Consider the following 17,540-nt stretch of genomic DNA (forward strand, 5'->3'; position numbering starts at 1 on the left):
ATCGCAGATGGTGCTTGACAGGCTGACAAAGAAAGATTTCCAGGGATGCTTTCAGGCTTGGCAGCGGCGCTCGGATCGTTGTGTTCACTCCCAGGGGAACTACTTCGAGGGTGATGGATGAATTTAATACCTGAGATAAGTGTACGGGTTTTTATAGGCGCAGTCTAGAAACTTTCCGATCGCACCTCGTAGCTAATCTGATCTACGGAGTGGCTAATGCTGGACTATAAATTCCCCGTCTTTTATGAAACACGGATATTTATACTATTCTATTACAGAACTAGCCACCAAACTATGTTGTAAGCCAGTCGAGTTAATTCCACAGCTTACATTATTTTGCTTGAAGCCCTCTCTTAATATCGTCTTCCTTCTATGCCCTTAATCTTCCTTGTAGCTCGTTCGCTTAAGTAGTTTTGACTTAAGTTTTGTTTGCTTGTCTGCTAATCTGTGCATCCTATATTTCGAAACTGACACATAAAATAAATTATAAGTATTCTACATCATTTGATTAATTAATTTCTGTATATCTTTTTTGGTTGTTAATATTGTTCTAAATTCGACTGTGTACCTACTCAACTGACACCTGGGAATCATTTCGGTTTCGATTTAATCGATACAACAGAAGTAACAAGATTATTAAAATCGTTTGATTACTCCTGATTCGACGTAGTGTTACCCTGTAAAGGGCTAGTTAAAACTTTGAATTCTTGCTTTCGATCACATCGTAGACTGCTAGAAAATTCGTGCAGCCCAGAGTATTCGTTTCATTTGAGATAACGAGAAGCTCCACGCATCGAATACGTGAGACTTTGTTGTTAAAAGAAAAATAAGAAATCTCATTTTGACTGAGAATAGGTAAAACGGGACGGAAACACATCAAATGCCTTTTATTGAACAACAGAACTAATCATATGTTGGAGCCTCATTCATTTGACTCTAAAATGTATTATTATAATATTGGAATGGCGGATATAATTAACATTTCTACTTCCACGGTTCTCAACCTCGTAAAATCTGATAATGAAAATTAATTTCTTATTACTAAAGGCGAAAATTTGTTTTACAGAAACTGCCTGACGTGCTTTTACTTAAATCAGTCGAGAGCAGCCTGTGGTTTCTCACTGTCGATTGTTTATATAACTTTCTCTTTAATTACTTTAAAATATAATAATTGTATTGAATGAACTATTCTGTAGCTTAGAACAGACCTTTTTGCTAGTGTTAGATTTCGCATCTTCTGAGAACAAGGAGACCAGATACCCCTAGTTTATAAGACTCTTCTCCTGTTTTGAGTTTATTTAACCTCGCTGCCAGCCGCCGTCATAAGAACCTTATGCACCTCAGTGAAAACCAGAACATAAGCTGTCACTACTTCAAAAAACACGGAACGAAGACGCTTTTGGCCACTTTATCTCCTTAGACCCCATTGGTTGAACGCCGGACTGGCGTGGACACTGGACACAGCTGTGGCGAGGCAGGGAACTCACTGCTCTTACCAAGAATCGAACTCCAGTCACCCATCCCGTAACCAGTCACTGTAATATCGTGCACCACAGCTGTCGTCCTTACAGACACGCAACACGTGTTCTTACTTCGTTCAACGTGTTTTATCCACAGCGTCTGTTATGAAATTTATCTCCCATTTTGGAAGATTTCATCATCTTGTCCGACCAGAGGAACTGTAGAGCGGAGAGGGGTCGAAAAGAATAAAACTTCCCCATGAGGTAAAGTTTTCTTTCAAAAGTTGGCAGACGTTCGGTTGACCAAAAACGTAAACTATGCGTTGTTTTTATTACTATGTTAAAAAAGCAACCACCTTAGAGACCTGGATGATAAAATATAAATTGAAAATTTAACCTCGTTGATTGAAAGTAAAACCCTTAAGATAACACGTTCTGTTTTTCGTGCTGTTTGTAGTTTCTGGCTTTATGATGTGACACTAATTCTTGCTTCTTATCCCTTGTTTATTCCTTATGAATCAGTTTACGCTGCTGTTTAACTCTCGTCGTATTTTCTCGAGATCATTTCATCTTTCAGTTACTCCCGCATTTATCGTCAGCCTTAGACTTTTATGGCTTAACGTCTAACATGCCGGCTTCAAACAGAAGCACGGCACATTTTGAATGTTTCTCAGTCTGTCAGGGATTTCATCTAACACCTTGACAGTCCTCTTCAGATTCCTGTGTGTTGTGCTGTAATGTGTGGAGAAGCAGCTTTTCGCTTTGGCGAGCCAGAGAAAATTTCGCGTGTTTAAACTCGCTCTAAATACGTCCAGATATTCATGATTTATGTAGAATTCAAGTTGAGTCATTCCATTGAATTTACATACACAGTAATCACGAACTTTATTCAGTAACAACGAAATATTTAATAATTAATGCTCTTATTATATGTGATGGGAATATAATATTTGGAATACTATTAACTTTCTAAGTGCTTTTGTGTTAAACGCAGCGGTACAGTGGTTAGCACTCCTTCTTTTCCGGGTAGTTCCAGGTAAAAATATCAGCCCGGTGACTGGGAGAATTTTTGTGATTTTTCTCAGTAGTTTTTATAAATGCCTGAAAGATACCATAAATTATTATTCAGCCACTGTCCTGTCATTAACGCTATATAATTTCTGCTATTGAAAGCGTCATCGAATAAACCAAGTATAAACTTAATCATTCAGATTTATTTAATTGTCAATTGAATAAAAATTTCCTTGGATATTATCCATAGTCTAGTAAATATAAAACGTAAAACAACGTTTCGGAGATGGGACTCTTTGTCCGGAGATAGGGATTAGCTCTATCTAGTGGGCCCAACTCTGTAGGAACCTGAAGACGGAGATAGAGTTCCATCTCCGAAACGTCGTTTTACGTTTTATATTTACTAGATGATGGATAATATCCAAGGAAATTTTTATTCAATTGACTCTTCACCATCGTCAAGAAGTTTTAGATCTGATATATTTAATTGTTGTTCAGTGATAAATGACGTATTCGCAGAGCCATCTGTATTTCATGTGCGGAGTCTGACTCAAAGCAGGGACACTTCATTTAACTTCTCTCGCGAGGAGACAGGAAACGGTACATATTTTCTCTTATAAGAAATGGTAATGAAATGAAAATTAAGTGGCAGACGATGCAAGTCTATTCGTACAAACAAGATGCTTTAGTTTAATGTCTATGAAATTCTTGTCTTCTATTCGTGTGAGCTGTGTCGACATTGTGGTTCCTGGAAGTAATGGCTTGGCAGCTCTTTGCCAATTTCTTCTGGAAAGATAACACATGTTTGAGTGGAACTCTCACACAAGAACAAAAAATTTAATAAAAGTTTATTTATTCGTGTTGTGGCAGTGTTTTATCGACGTTTCAGAGGTGCTTGCTGTCTCCATCATCGCCCTGATAATGGTGGCAGCATGCACCTCTAAAACGTCGGTAAACGTCTATCAGACTACACGGCGCAACATCCTAGAACAGGGGTTCTCGGCCAATTTCTCCGGCGTACAATTTTTTCTAATTTAACACATTAAATGTACCACTAATTAAATGCGTTAAGAGAAAACTATTTTATGTTAATATTATCTTATTATTTTCTTCCTTAGTTCATTTATCACTCAACATTGGCTCGCGTACCATAGGTTGAGAAACGCTGTCCTAGAAGACAGCCATCTCCTTACTTGTGTTTGTAACCAGAGCTAATGAGCCAAGCTTGTTCAGTATAATTACTGATAGTCCTAACTATCGGGGAATGGATTATTCCCCGATCAATTGATATTGAGAGTAAGACGATTGGCCACTCACCTTCATCTAGTTCCGACCTAAGAATGCGTGGAGCCTTACCTCTATTTTTTGTGGTCGTTAAACACGGGTAACGCTGCTTTGTTCATCGAAGAGAGCTGAAATGAAAAATGAAAATCTTTTTAAGTCGTGAATTATGCTGTTTACCTACCACTGTTACGATAATTAAATCAGTGGTGGATATAGGAAAGATTAAATGTTTACATTTTTTGGCGGGAGGATCATTTACACGTTAGTCACTTATCACCACTAAATGACATTGGTCTTGAAAATTTAAACACTTTCTTGATAAGATGATAATGTTGCGTCATATTGTGATGATTATAATTGTTTAATTTTAACCGTATAATCACAATAAAATATTTTATTAAATATTAAAATATTATTACTACAATTAATATTTAAAATATTTAAAATATATTAAAATGATGCTATTTATATCGAAATGTTCGATTTACAATTAGAGCATCATCTTTTTCACGACATGTTTCGGTTTTCAATTAACCATCTTCAGGTGTATAATCGATATAAATAAACCCGAAGATGGTTCATTGAAAACCGAAACATGTCGTGAAAAAGATGATGCTCTAATTGTAACTCGAACATTTCGATGGAAAGAGCATCATTTTAATATATTTTAAATATTTTAAATATTAAATGTTAATTGTAGTAATAATATTTTAATATTTTAATATTTAATAAAATATTTTATTGTGATTAGACGGTTAAAATTAAACAATTAAACAACTTTCTTGATAGTTAATGGATTGTCCACAGCTGCCAAGAAAGTGTGTGACCCGTGTTCTAAAATGGAGAATGTGACTTAGTTCCAGTAGGATCAACGATTGTTTATGAGCAGTCGACAGCGTACTTCCAGAAGACTGCAGTAAGAACGACTTTGTGTATTTAGACAGTGTTTTGTTCTCGGTATGTTCAGAGTCCTGTCAGAACCCACACTACAGTTTTGTTAAAACTCTGTTCTGTAATGGATTCACTTTCTTACAGGAATTTAACTTACAATAATAGAAAGTTTTCGAAATAGGAGACAAAGAATGTGTTTGAGATATACAGCAAATCAACATGAATTTGCTGTTTACGTGGACGTGCGCCTTGTACGTAGTTTGTCTGATCCACATTTTCAGAAAGTTTACTTCTTTCCCGTACCTGAAATGCGTAATGTTCCATAGAACTTCTGAAACTGATTATCTCAGTTGGAGTTGATTGATAAACTCTCCTCGTTTTTGTAAAACCCGAAATGTAGTTTCCCTCTTTACAAAAGCTTACTTCTAGTCCCTATACAGAGCCACATGTACCAAGTCCTATAACTTTACGATCCTTTTTAATATTATATTTCTGTCTGTGCCAGATCTCCCAAGAGGCTTCCACGCTTTGTTTTGTGTGCATTTATCATCGTCAAACGTACAGGTTGTTCGAATTTGGTGGGACGAAACTCGAAAAGAAAATTATTTTGTATTCGGGATATACTTTAATGAAACGGAAAATTACAACATTGCGACCGCGGAAATAATTTTTGGTTGTATGTCTGTAGCGTAAGAATCACTGAAATTCTGCACGTGTAATTTGTACGGGTGACATGTTACTCACGTCGCACGATGGCGAGGATTGGAATAATTCCGACGCCTCTGTCGGTACTCTGTTCGACTACCGGTTGGCACTGGACAGTCTTAAATGTACGTAAATTTTTCCTGTCACGCGTGAAATAGACCATGGCACATTTCTGCAGATTGTTTGAAATTCACCGATATTGATCTCATATAATTTTTCACTTAAGTCCTCTGTAGTAGATACAGCGTCGTTAATTATTCGACTCTAATGTCCAGAATTCCATTCTTAATAAGAATAAAGCGATTTAAGAACGTAAATGATCCAGTGTTTAGGAACCATAAAATGGACAGCAGATTCTTCGAGCATTTTAATAGAACTATTTATTGTTTACAGACTCAAGTTTTTTGATTTTGTTTGCCTCAGAGAAACGTAAGGATAAGGATTGTCCACATACTCTGATCCGTTTAAGTGTTGTACTGTTGGGTGAGTTGCGTGGAGGCACGTAGATATGGAACCATCGTCCCATTAAGTAATATTCGATGTTTATACTCGGATCAGATAACTAAGTGGACATGCATTTAGTACGAGGACACGCCATGCCAAACATATTTAGACAGTCTAATTTCAACGGCCTGCAATATATAGTGTACGCAGTTGGCTGAGAAGTTCTTGACAAACTTCTCGTTAACTCCGTGGGTAAATTTGAGTGAACGTAAACAGTCACCAGTTCAGGGTCTGAAGGTTACGGCAATATATATCTAAGAGAGGTAATTAAATAAAGTTAGTTGTGACACATTTATTAACAACCAAACCGTCAGGTACACAAACCCAATTCACAGTAACTGCTGAAAGCGTCCTCCTTGGCATTCTGTGCATCGGTATTGACTGTGTGGCTTTAGCAATGCGTGAGGGTGTCCACGTCTGCAAGGACGACGAAGCAGTGTAGGTCCTCTGTCAGCCTAAGCCTCAATAATTAGAGCGCCCTGATGATGAAACGTTGGAAAACCTGCCAGACTACACGGCGTTACAACCCAGAAGACAGACATCTTCATACTCTGATGACGGAGGCAGTATGACCTCTGAAACGTTGGTTAACATCGACCAGACTACACAGCACAACAACCCAGAAGACAGAAATCTTCATACTCATCGCCCTGATGACGGAGGTAGTATGACCTCTGAAACGTTGGTTAACATCGACCAGACTACACAGCGCTACAACCCAGAAGACAGAAATCTTCATTTCTTGTAAGTTCTCATTTGATATTACTTACAGTCTCGATGAAAGTTTCACTTCTTTGTGGAAAATAGCATTGCTTTATAACCTATAATTCTATTCTGTTTTTCCTAAAGCCTGTTTTAAATTAATTTAAATTAAAATTAACTCGTCAATGATGGGTGTTGAGATGAAGATCCAAGCACGAGGTGAGGTTGGGTGGGTAGCTTCCAGATCCAGCTGCATTTACTCCCAGTAACAAAAATATAGTCGGCTCAGGAATTGTCTACCACACAACCGAATATCGAAGCTTGGCTGTTCAGTCCATGCCATGATTATTATATTTATATTCAAAGCCGCATGCTTAAATGTGATAAGTACGGTTCAAATAACCTAGTGTTGCTCTAGACGGATGTAAATTCGGTTTTGTTGACGTCACTCCTCGTACACGACGACGATCATAGAACACACGTCCCACTAGAAAGTATTTCACTAAATTTCAATATCTGTTCTGTTCCTCCAACAGCTGTAGCCTTCTTACGCTTGGCTTCATTCTGCAGAAGTTGCTTTGAAATCCATGCAAGGGACACCCCACAGTGAGTGTCTTCGTCGAATAGCAGTTTATCTTCCTTGTGTCCGATTTAACGTCTCTCTGTCTTCTTTCTCTGTCCATCAGCTTATCTGTGTTCTCTTTGTGCACTCCCTTGCTTTGAAGTTTCTCTCTACCTTAAAGTCTGTTATTGAATATACATCCCCTCCGATAGAGCCAGAATCTTCTATTAAATTCCTAGAATATATATCTCATTTCAGATTCCGATAATTAGAATTAGGACAGCTTCGTACAGGAGTCGATAAATGTTCTTGCATTTAAGCTTCGTTGCAAGGCAGTCTACGTAAATCTGTACCAAACACCATAAAAGCCATTTTGGTGCATGTGGGGTGTGTTTTGTTTTGCGTTGGCTGGTGAGATCATTAAATGGGCGTGGACTTCTGGTGAAATGGAATTACATAATACAAAGTGACAGCTGATACTTCACATGATTGTTCTCATTTTTCGAGCGGCGTTATTATATCGTAGATACAGGCAAACTGCTTGGGGCATGGGCGACTGTAATGGGAGTTTAGTGGTGGAAATCATGGCCACGCTTTGCTGAAAGAACTTATTTCAGGTTTCGGGTCTGGGTAATAGCCCAGTCGGGAGCGTGTTACACGATTATTCTGTTTGCGATCTGAGGTTCTGATTTATTTAAACACTGTAATATTCATATATACATATATATTTGTTCAAACGGTTTATTTCTTGAAGTCAAATGCTGTTTGAATGAACAGTAGAACACAGTCAGTGCTCTATAATTGTGACGCCAAAGTCACACATAGTTTGTATCTTATTTGCGTCATGTTTGTATTTGATTAAATATATTTATTTTGTACAGTCTATACACAAACGTTTGAAGTTTATTGGTGTTGTAAAAATTATATAATATTAAAACACCAGACACAGATTCGCTTCACCAGCTATCAGACGCACGTTACTCTACACAACATCTCTTGGTATGTTCCTCGTTTACTATTTTTAATAGATATTTATACGATTATTTATTTATTTCCTATGTCAATTCATACTCATTCCAAGAAAATAATTAAACATTAATTCCACAGATAAATATAACGTCTGACTACAATAAACAACTTACCATGAAAATGGAAAGCTACAAACAGAACTACGGATCATTATAATATATTGCATCAAATATCTAATAGCTTTTAAAATATTTTAAATTGATAAAAACCTGAAGACGACGGTATTACCCGTCGAAACATGTCGTTTTAATAAAAGCGCTAAAAAAATATAATGTAAAATCGTATTTACGATTAAGAGCGCTAATATAATATTTTACACAATAAAATGTTTTAATATTATATAATTTTTACAACACAAATAAACTTCAAACGTTTGTGTATAGACTGTACAAAATAAATATATTCACACATAGTTGTTTCCTGAAACGTTTACACGTGGACAGTTTTAGATTTGTAATACAGAGTTCAACAAAAATGCAACAACCTCAGCAAATAAAATTTTCTCTAAATTCCTATTAATACCAGATCTGCATGCAAAAAGGTACATTCTATGACTAAGGCAGAGATAAATATTAATACACAGAACTTAATAAAACTACACTACACAAAACTGTGAATAATCTTAATAACATAAATTTATCAACGTCTCGGTGTTACAGTTGTTAATGGGAAAATTAAAGGGATGGGAAGAATAACATCATTTGTTGGGGATCGGAGCTTTGACATCGCTACCTTGGTCTCATAAATAGCAACGTTGAATTTTACCTCGATTTTAAAATTTCATGGCCACGGACACAGAGTTTAATTGTGTGTGACTGTGTCACGTGTGGTAAACACTATTTACCGAGGCGTAGAATGGATAGTCAAGAACTTCAGGGTAGGAGGGAGGACGTACTGGTCGTACAAACTTCTTTCTGAAACCACAGTTTGATCAGTGTTTATTTCAGTGCAAGATTATCTGCATTTCATTCAAGAGGTCAAGATCGGTTATATAGACCGCTCTGTTTGTGATGAATTATATTAAAATGTGTGTTGAAGATGAACGTAATAATATCATCATTATCTTCTTTATCCAGCTCTCCTGCTCACCGCCTTCTAATCCATATCTTCCTGTTTTCGCTGTTGGCTTCATCCAGCCACCTTGCTTTCTGTCTTCCAGTATGTCCCTTCGTCCGCCTGGCTTTGTACGTATGTAGGAGTCGCTTGGACGTTTGGTTAACCCCCATGCGTTCTACGTGACCAGCCCAGAGGAGTCTTGTAAGTCGTATGACTGTTGTCAACTTTGATTCTTTTAATAACACGTATAATTCGCCATTATACCTATTTCTCCAGATGCTTTTGTTCTGCAATGGGCCATAAATTCTTCGTAGCGCCTTCCTCTCAAACCCATCCGATTGTGAGTATGTCCATCACTGGAGTAATAAGGGTTTCATATAATTGAATCTTAGTTGTTGTTGATAATAATTGAGATTTAAGTGTGCTTTGGAAAGTCAGAATAACTCCTATTTGTAGCCATTATTATCGTTTCTATCTCCTCCCCAAAAGGTGTCCTGGGTGTTTACTGTTGTTCCAAGGTATGTGAATGACTACTTGTTCAAACAGATATTCTACAGAAATTACGAGGCGTGAGATCTGGTGATTTCCTTCCTAGTATTTTGGGGGCTGCTAGCATAAATTTCATATTCTCTCGATTAATTTTGAGACCAATTTTCTTGGCTGATTTTTCAAGTACTGAAAATGCTTCTATTAAAGCAGTTTTTGATCTGACTACTGTGTCTACATAATTTGCATAGGCCATTATTTCGGTCGACTTATTAAATATATGCCCAGTGATCTGTATGTTTGCTTCACAAACAGCTTCCTCCAATGCTATATTAAATAGCAAACAGGCCAGTGGGTCTTAGCACGTTATTAACATTCAACAGTTCTCGAAAGAGAAGATGAAATCCGAACCTCTGTTACGTTATTCATCATGAAGATCTTGGTTATTTTAATAAGATTCACAGGCATTCCCAAATCTATCTATCGGCTTTATACAGTCGTCCTATCTTGACAATGTAATATGTAACTCTAAAATCCACAAACATTTAATCAGTTTCGATGTTATTATTCATGTTTTTTTTTAATTTGTCACAGAGAGATGATTCGGTCTGTTGTGGACTTTCCTCTCCGAAAGCCAGCCTGATAACTTCCTAATTCTTTTTCGAGTGAGGGTAAAAGGCGGGCATATAGGATATTTGAAATTATTTTTATGCGGAGGTCAGAAGAGATAACTTATGACTTATTTTTATGTATTGGCTATAAGTTGCCCATCCTCCATTTTCCGGTAGACTCTCTTCAATCCACACTCGTGTAATCACCTGGAGGACGTATTTACGCAGACCCTCTCCACCAAATTTTGTGGGCTCCACCTGAATGTTGTCAATTGCCGGTGATTTATTGTTTTTCATCTTCTTGATTGCAGCCTCAGGCTCCTGGAGGAATTTTCCTCTACCTCCTCTCTCCCTACATTCGATGTTCTTGTGGGAAGATCTTCTCCTTCTTCCTCAGAATCTACATCTCCATGTATTTCCCCATTCAGTAACTTGTCAATGTATTCTCTCTATCTTCCTAAGATTACGTTTTTATCTGTTATCAAATTTCCATTTTTGTTCCTACGCGTAGTATTTCTTGGCTTGAAATTATTTCTCACGTCGTTCTGTTGTTTTCCCACGTAACTTCCGGTTCTTTTAGTTTTTCCACGTGGTGACTTGTCTTCTTCCCCAGTGTTCTTTCTGCTGCTCGTACTTCAACCTCCTCGAGGAGTCTCCAGGTTCCTTTAAACACTTTGGGCTGTGTTGGTAATTCCTTTGTAACCTCAGATATTCTTTCCTTACAGTTCTTCGCCGTTGACTAATCGCTTATGCTTCCTACATCGTACCTACTTATTCGTTTTCCATTATCTTTCCTACTATTTAATATTCTCGAGTAAATTATAGCTACCAGAAGCTGGTGGTCTGAGTCCACATTGGTTCCTCTATACACTCTGACATCTGTGAGATTAGATCTGTGTCTTACATCCACATGATAAATTTTATGAACTGTCAGATGTTAGGGCGTTTTCCATGTTCCCATGTGGATTTTTGTATGCGGAAAATGTGTGCCTCGTGAGCTTGCGAAGTCCACTAGTCGCTGTCCATTATCACAATTCTCTTCATGGAGACCTTCCTTCCTACGTTGGGCTCACAAACGCTGTCTGTGCCTATTTTCGCATTAAAATCACCAATTACCACCTTTATGTCGTGTCTCGGGCATCGGCCAGTCTATCTTCCGTATTATCGTATATATTTATTAAATTGAAGTTGAATAAAAATCCAGCAATCCTGATGATGCATAATCTACGTCAGTGGTATTCAACCTTTTTTTGTTCGCGTACCCCCAGATATAATTTCTTTTAAACCTTTTACCCTCAAAGGTGTATAATTCAAATTATACATAGTATATAATCTACATCTAAAATAAATTAAATAAATTACATTACTGATTATTCAGTATTTATCATAAAATATTTTTTTTAAAAAAATTTCACCTACCCCCCTTAGAAGTTTTCGTGTACCCCCGGGGGTACGCGTACCCCAGGTTGAAACCACTGATCTAGGTGGAATCGGGTTTAAGTCGGTGACCGAATACAGTGTTCGAATATTCCAAGAGTATAATTTTATTTCCTTTACTCGTGTTCAAATGTTGCCGGTTCGTCGTCTCCAATAACCGTGTCCGAGGCTTCTTTTAGGTATCATAACAAGATGATTTTTACGGAGTGGGGTTGTTAACCCCACGCCCAACCCCCGGCCATTCCGGAGGGCAAACCTCGGGGAATTTCTGTGAGGGTTCACTCCCTTAGCCAAGTGCTCCCGTTTTAAGGCGCCGGAAGCTAGCCCCTCACCCCACGCCGTTAGCTGCACTCCGAGCCGCCATGACAGAGTGCATTGCCCAGGGTCACCACGTAGAAATGGATTTCGGATTCGCCGACAGAGCCATATTTATCAGGAAGGCGTGCTGGTATTTAGAGGGGCATACCTATTGGGATGACTGTACCCCACCAGCGCCATGTCGGCACATTTGACCTCACAAAACTAACATAAACATAAGTATATGCAGTGTGTGTACGAATTAATTAAAATTGTCTCAGGTAAGAAATAAGATGTTTTTATTGTTCAGACAGAATAGAGAATGGCTACTTCGCTAGTCGATAATGATGATAGTGATGATTTTATGATGATAATGGCAGATGTGAAGAATTTATTGTAATAAAATCCGCTTTGGGAGGCTGAATTCCTTTCCACAACTTCGATGTATTCTCTAGTGTCGAGTCCTGAAGAGATATTAGTGATTAATAACCCCTGAAACATTTCGGAGGAAATTACATTCTACACACTTCAGCAACGAGGTCATGAATCCCTCAGTATCAATGAATCTGCTATGCAAACAGTCATATTTATGTCCTGTGTTCGATAGTAGGGGTCCACAGTGCCCGCGCGGTCTGAGGCCTGGGCCTTGTGCCGCGTGGTCGCTGGGACCGTAGGTTCGAATCCCACTCAAGCCATGAATGTTATTCTGTGCTGTGCTGTCCTGTGTACAGGTAGAGGCCTTGCGACGGGCCGATCCCTCGTCTAAGGAGTCCTACCGAATGTCTATAGATCAAAGCCAACGAATAGTTGGGACCCTCAGTGCTCAGGCACTTGAAGAAGGGGTCGTCCCAGTATCTCAGTATAATTCTAACTGTACACAGTGATTATCTTCTTGCAGCTTTAACCAGTTTATCTTTGTAATGGTGAAATGTTTTTTTCTGTGCAGTGCGGTGAGGACTGAATTATTCAATTTTATTTGAGCAGAATCTGCCTTAAAATTATAATGAATCTCTGAACATAGTTTTCAATATTTTATGACCACTTTAAGGTTTGTATAAAGAAGTGTTCAAAAGCACCTCTTCAATTTTTCTTACTCGATAATAAATTTTCATCTTCCGTTACCTCAGTACATCGTCTTGGTGACAGACTGCGTCCTTGTATCACCTGACAGTTGATACTGTTTCTTTAGAATACATTACAGTTTTTATTTTATAACACTGAATTCATGAAACTAAATGTTTCGCGAGTACTCTTTGTATGTATATTACAAAAAAAAAACAGTTCCATAACATTGTTAAGATGGCCACGGTGGTCTAGCGGTTAGAACGCTGGCCTTGTAATCCTGGGGTCTCGGGTTCGATTCCCGGCGGTGCCCGAATTTATAACTTGTGTTGGGCAAGGCCGTGGTCTAGGCAACACGGAGTTTTCCTCCGGGGGCTTCCCCGGTTTCTCCGTGGCATCCCAACAATTACTCCATTCACACACAGAAGAAGGCAATGGCAAACCACTTCTGGATCATCTGCCAAGAACGTATATGAACAGGTCCCAGTCCGAGAAAAGGATGGAAGGATCCTGTTCATATGGACCTGTCGTCAGACAGAACACTAATTAATTAATAATATTGTTAAAGGTCTTTTCAAAACCTATGTAAGCCATGTGCGTTTACATGTTATATTTTCTTCTTTTTTCTTAATTGTCTATCCAGGTATGATCCTTTCTGTATCCCTTTTGTTCTTCGAAATATTTTGCGCTATTTCATTCAGTGTTGTAGAGTACAATTTACTACACGAACCAACCATTTTTATTACATTAGTTGTCATGTTATAAAGACACTAAGTTATTTAGCCCTCATGAAACCATCAACAGTGTTTCAGTCAGTGTTTCGTAAGTTGTTAAAATATCTGTTTACAACCTTATGGGCATTAATGTCACATTGTCGTATTGTCAAGTACACTATCAGAAATTTTATATACTAATATACAGTGTTACCTGCCCTGTTGTATAATTGATGTTCACTGGCCACACGTGTTGCAATAAGATTAACTAAATGCTTAAATGAAAAATTGTATAAAATTTATTTTTGACGAAAAATGTGGCATTGATTTGGATAAGTTTTTGAAGATACGTGTTACTAAACTTAAAACATTGAATTAGGATTTCTGAACGAGGGTCGAAACAACGACTGTGTCTGCATACCGTGGCAGTTGTTGTAATTAAAAGTACTTCCATGTGAAATGACTATTTTGTAGGAGAGCATTCCAAGTTGTTTAAATACATTGCGGTTGTCACTTGGTTTCATTTTAATATGACTTAATCATTTCTAATATGTATTCCTGCCACGCGCTGTCTATCGCTAATACTTGAGATTGACACAAGCCTTTGTACAGTATTGTTAAAGAAAACTGCAACTGCATCTTGCAACCTGAATGAATTATTGCTGTTCCGTCTCCTCGAGAACGTCATTATTTTTAAGCAAATGGCAGTCTGTCCGATCCGTCCACAAACTTCGATAGTTCTCATATGTCTCACTTTACAGAATACGATTTTGTCCTGGGACCCAGAGACTGACCAATGAGAAAATTAGTTATTCAAGTCACTACAAATATTGCTCGTTCAGAATTACCAATCCAAAGCAGAGAGCTCACAATTTCTGTGACCTAGAAAGTTCACGAGATGCAAACATCGGTTTGTCCATTTCTACTGTTAACTCATACGTCACTGTCAACATTTACAATTTATGCTGAAAAACGTAAAGGAAATCCAAAATCCAAGTTTGTATTTTAGAATCTTAACGCATAACTGAATAAAACGAACTTTAATTAATTACGCATAATTAAATGCGAGTGGTCTGTAATTCAAGAAGACCGATAGACCATTTTGTCTGGAAAATATAAGTTCAATATTTTTGATATATTTAAAGTGAACGTCTTCAGTCACTGAGTTAACATATTTTATTGGTTGTCTTAGTCACTTCGGTCACTCTAACTCCTGTAGTTACTACAAACATGGCCGCCGACACCCCGCAGATCAGTTACAGCTCACTGACACAACTGAGTTAATTCAACCACAGTCACCCTGTGCAGTAATCCTCTGGCGGCCGGTTATTATCTTAGTCTATTATCTATTCATCTCACATAGCTAATTGAGTATTACCTAACTCTGTTGTCCCGACTTACCTCGGTTCATTACCTTTGGACTAAGATATTTCCCTAATTATTATTCCTAATAATTACAAAAGCATTGTAAGATCGAAAAAGAAAGGAAAATGGCTTGACTGTCTGCAAACCTCTGGTGCTTTTTATAGGCCAGACATATTTTACATACGATTCACTTTTGATACAGTCTCCGGCAGATCTCATAAACCCCACACTCTGTATAAACGTGTTAATATTCTTCTCTCTCAAACAGATGCTAATAATAATAATCCGTGGCGTAACAGCCCTCTGAGAGCCAAAGCCGACTAGCTTGGCTGCTGACCTCACGTTCACATGCCTAAGCAGAGGTGAACGATCATCCAACGAGATATAGGGTGACATGTGGTCAGCACGACTAACCCCCCAGCTGGGTTGGCACCGGTCCCATACACCGGTCGAAATTCTCATGAGAAAATTCTTCTCCCCCGAGACTCGAACCAGCGCGCATTCCGTATCGCCGGTCCGAAGCCTCAGACCGAGCGGCTACGGCGTGGGGCCAGATAGATTCTACGTACATTATATTGTAATAAGTATCAAATTGGCTCATTTTTTGTCATTGTCATTATTTTTCTCCGAACAAATTGGACATACCACGTCATTAATTGTCTTCTCCCCCTTTAGCATTATAGTTCCCGCTTGTTGTCAGTTAACCATTCCAATTTATCTTATTCGCACGTTTTCTCAGCTCGTAAAACTGTTAACGTTCTTCGCTCCTTTGGTCTTGAGGGAGACCGTCCTAAACAATCCCTCTTCATTAATTTTGATAACCACTGTTCCCCCTGTTTATATAATTATAACTTTGAATCTCTTGCTGCCATTTATTATGTGTTAGCACACCTACGCCAGCGTAATAATCCTTGTCTTTTCCAACTCCGCTCTGAATCATCACATGCCTATTTACTTTAAATTATTTTATGTTTCTATGCTAATGTTCATTTATCTGCTTTTGAGTTCCCGTGTTAGTTAATACTCATTAGAATACAGGGGCTTCTGACATTGAAGGTTATTATTATTATTAAGTGTTCTGTCTTACGACAGGTCCATTGCTCTGTCCAAAAAGAGCTCTCCAGTTGTCCCTATTCTCGGCTTCTCGCTTTAATTCCTGGAACGTCATCTTCTTTCCTTGTTTAAGATCGTCGGTTAGGTGCATCCGTCTTCTTCCTAGTCCTCGCTTTCCTTCAACCTGGCCTTCGATGATATCACTCATTAATCCATTCCTTCTCATAATATGTCCCAGCCAGTTAGCTTTCCTTCGTGTAATCGCCTGCAGAATGTTTCTTTGCTCGTTGACTCTCCTCAATACTTCTTCGTTGGTCACTCGATCCGTCCACCTGATCTTCTCTATTCTTCTCCAACACCACATTTCAAAACTCTCCAGGTATTTCTGTTCCTTCTTCCTGAGTGTCCAAGTCTCTGCTCCATACAGCGCGACACAAATTTAAAAATATGTTCAACGTCGTTTGTCTCTTTGACGTAGTCCACGATGTTTATCAGTAAATCTGTTTTTAAATCCTGCAAATCCCCAAACCTTCGAGACTCAAGTTTGAATTTATAGTATGTCTTCTGAATGAGTTCTATAACTGAATCTCTTCCCAGATTTGTTGCCTTCACAACTGTTGTCAAATCCTTTGTATGATACTCTCACAAGTAAATCATGTTTGGTCGACGAATTGTGGGTCGCTGGAACGCAATGGTGATGACTGCCAGGCCCTCTATAGACCACCCTATTGCTGGAACATGGGCGCACCACAAAAAGTCGCCAAGGCCGATGCAGGAATACAAATGCGTCAAACCGCTTGAAGTGTGGGCCATGTTCCAGCAATAGGGTTGTCTTTAGAGGGCCTGGCAGCCATCACCACTGCGTTCCAGCGACCCACAATTCGTCGACCAAAGATAATCCACTTGTTTCTATACACTTTCCTTCTTGTACCTAGTAGACGCGACATCCGAAGTGTGGTCGCCTCTGTCACTAGACGCTGCGCCTCCTGTGACGACGCACTAAAACCAATGAAATAGATTTAATTGTATTTGAAACGATTTCCGCGGTAAGGCAAACATTCGTGACGTTGGGCGATACAACATGTACATTAGCATTCTGTACTATTAACTACTACGGTTATATACCACTGTTTATTAAGATAATAGACAGCATAAGTGGTTAAGTATTTGAGATTTTCACGGTTCTGTAAATACGGTTGATTTTACGGGCTGTAAAACCGTATAAACTTATAGGCAAATGCAAAATTATCTTAGAAACATGCTACCTCCACCTTCAGGACTGAATTAAAACATTAAAGCCGGCCTTTCAACT

General features: G+C 38.4%; 1 protein-coding gene across 2 annotated transcripts in view; it reads left to right on the plus strand.

The window, feature by feature from the left end:
• The window catches only part of LOC110828401 (5-hydroxytryptamine receptor), a 187,921-nt gene that overhangs the window by 76,186 nt on the left and 94,195 nt on the right, over window positions 1-17,540 (plus strand). The window lies entirely within an intron of this gene.

The sequence above is a fragment of the Zootermopsis nevadensis genome, unplaced genomic scaffold, assembly GCF_977971745.1.
Source record: "Zootermopsis nevadensis isolate Lab colony 2312 unplaced genomic scaffold, Znev_1.0 Znev_ptg000002l, whole genome shotgun sequence".
NCBI classification, from domain to species: domain Eukaryota; kingdom Metazoa; phylum Arthropoda; class Insecta; order Blattodea; family Termopsidae; genus Zootermopsis; species Zootermopsis nevadensis.